Raw genomic sequence first — 2,805 nt, 5'->3', positions numbered from 1 at the left:
CCTTTTTATATAGTCGTTCATTAAATCTTGTTAATTCTTGGTCTAAATGTCCATCACCATGTCACAAATTACTTCGGTATTAGGAATTCTCATTTTTCTTTTTAGCTCATGTACTCTTTTCTCTCAATATCTAGACTAATTTCCTTTAAATACTGCCTGTGTGTTGAAATGCTTTTTTGATTGCCTGGCTCTTCCCCCAGATTGACCCTCACCACCGAAAACTTTTACCTGCTGCTTACATAAATGCATCAATATCTTGTCCTATTTCCTCTCTCATCTCTCTCTTACTAGAATGTATTTTTCTTAACATCCTTTTGGCCTAAATCTTTCTTACCTATATGTCAAAGCTCTATTTCTTAAATAAAGTATTTCCTTAGTTCAAAGATAATTTTATAAAGGGTAGTGTTACGATTCATTCAAACATAAAATGACTACAGGCCAAATATTTTATTTACTCATTAATCAATAAGGCAGCCATGAGGCTGTAACAAGTAGTTTATAGAAGAATCCAGAGAGGAGATGCACATATGCAATAAGAAATGTTAAACTGAGTTGCTAATATAAGTAAAATTCAATATTTATAAGACAACAATGAAGCTGCCTTTGCAAAATTATAACTGAGACAATTATTACAGTGAAAGAGATCTGACCTCACTGATTCCATCTTGCTTCTAACCTCCAAGCTGTCTTTCTTCATTCCTGGGCATAGGCCAAACTAAATCTGGAAGGAACTTGGTTACTTAGGTTCAGCTTTGTTTCAGACAAAAACACTCCTTTCCCAAAACAAACCCCCTTTCTTCCCGGGGACTAGACTGCTTTTGTAGGACTAACAAATTAGCCACAAGATGAGAAATTGTGGTTTAGGAGTCATGCACCTGGAGGCTGCAAGATTCTAAACCTCTCCAAATTGCTTCTGGGGATAACATCACTATTGTAAAACCAAAGATACGTGCTTGAGATATTTTGCAGATCCTGCACTCCATGGATTAGCTGGCGCAACCTGGATGGACAAAGTGGCTCATCTGGTCTTGTGGCCCCGACCCAGGAACTGACTCAGTGTAAGAGGACAGCTTCTACTTCCTATGATTCCATCTCCAACCTGACCAGTCAGCATTCTCCACTTCCCGAGCCCCTACTCACTAAATTATCCTTTAAAACTCTGATCCCCAAATTCTCGGGGAGACTGATTTGAGTAATAATAAAACTCCGGTCTCCTGCACAGCCAGCTCTGTGTGAATTACCCTTTCTCTATTACTGTTCCCGTGTCTTGATAAATTGGTTCTGTCTGTCTAGACAGCCAGTAAGGTGAACCCGTTGGGCAGTTACAACAATCAACAGGAAATACGTTAGACAAAGTTCATTCCCCTCACTAGGAATAATTTGCATTATTGTGAGTTCTTCATTATTTACAGAGTTGTAAAATATCTTAAAGGCAATGAATGTGGCATACCCAGGGAATCAGATAACCCAGGTGATTGCATAAAACAGAATGCCCAGTAATCTTGCTGTGTGTGTGCCCATTTCAAGGTCTTTTACAATTTTTCCTGACACTGAGTCACTTCTGATTTTCCTTCTTCCTTTTAAAATGTTGCCTGTGTCATGTACAGCAGTTTTGGTTCGTCCCCTTCAAACCTCCAGGGAGCTCATAGGCCAGCAGCAGTGGCATCCCCTGGGAGATTGGTAGAACACACATTCTCAGGCCCTGCTCCAACCTCCTGAATCAAAACCTGCATTTTAACAAGATCATCAGGCAACTTACGTGAACATTAGAGTCTTGGAAACAGTGGCCTATACTACATTAACTAATGCTACTTACTAAGTTGGTGGTCTTGCATTGTTCACTATTTTGTTACTATATCTCATATTTCTTTATTTCCAAAATATTTAGAATATAGCTTTAAGCAAATAAGGGAATTGGATCAAATTAATTAATTAATTAAATCTTTTTTCTCAAAATGAGGCAGATGCTGGCACTGTTTTCCATTACTAAAGGTTCTTAAACGGCTTTAAAATTTACCTGTCGTCTGACTCGTCTGACACTTGTGGAGGCTGCAAGTCATAGCTGAGCTCATACTGTACTGGAAAAATGAATAATGGAATTTTCTTTTATTCCGTGAAAGGTTTAAGAAATGTGCTATAACTTTTTTATACATAAATAAAAGACATCTCAAATAGTAAGGGAAGAAAGATCAAGTAGGTATGTTACTCATTCAAGTTCCCAAATAGGAAAATTTGTCTTGTTTTACTTAATGTATGTGATATTCTCAACAGGGCTAAGTTCCTGAAGACATTAAACAAGAGTTTTGATCTCCCAGTCTTAGCAAGTCTGAATTCAGTCAATTCCACACATGAGTCAAATATACTTTTACAAGACTTATGGTGCTCTCTTTGGCAGCACATATACTAAAAAATTGGAATGATACAGAGATTAATGTGACCTCTGCACGACGATGCCATGTAAATTTATGAAATAGTCCATATTTATTTGAAGAGAAAAAGCCTGCTTTCTGACTGATTGCCTTGAAGGGAAAAAAAAAAAAAACCTATTGTTGTGGATCATTTACCAATCATGCCATACAAGAATTTATTTTAGTATATTTTATTTTTTATAAAATTGCTAATGCCAAAGCTTTGTATTAAAATAAATAGTAAAATAAAAATAAATAAATAATAACAAGAGTTTTATGAACTGAAACTAAACTTCTCAAAACCATCTAATATGTTCTTGTTAGGTTTAGGCAAATTATTACTAAGACTAATTTAATTATCAAAAAAATAGCAGGAAAAATATCCATTTATATTTTC

At 36.0% G+C, this 2,805-nt stretch overlaps 1 non-coding gene across 1 annotated transcript; it reads left to right on the top strand.

Annotated features, from left to right (window-relative positions):
• Window positions 1–2,379: 2,379 nt before the first annotated feature.
• On the top strand, window positions 2,380–2,485 carry LOC116270663. The gene has a single exon (XR_004178809.1). It is a non-coding gene; the product is annotated as a U6 spliceosomal RNA (small nuclear RNA).
• The last annotated feature ends 320 nt before the right edge of the window (window positions 2,486–2,805 follow it).

Source organism: Papio anubis, chromosome 15 (genome assembly GCF_008728515.1).
Source record: "Papio anubis isolate 15944 chromosome 15, Panubis1.0, whole genome shotgun sequence".
Lineage (NCBI taxonomy): Eukaryota > Metazoa > Chordata > Mammalia > Primates > Cercopithecidae > Papio > Papio anubis.
The sequence above is the reverse complement of the archived record's forward strand: the minus strand, read 5'-3'. Positions and strand labels throughout refer to the sequence as shown.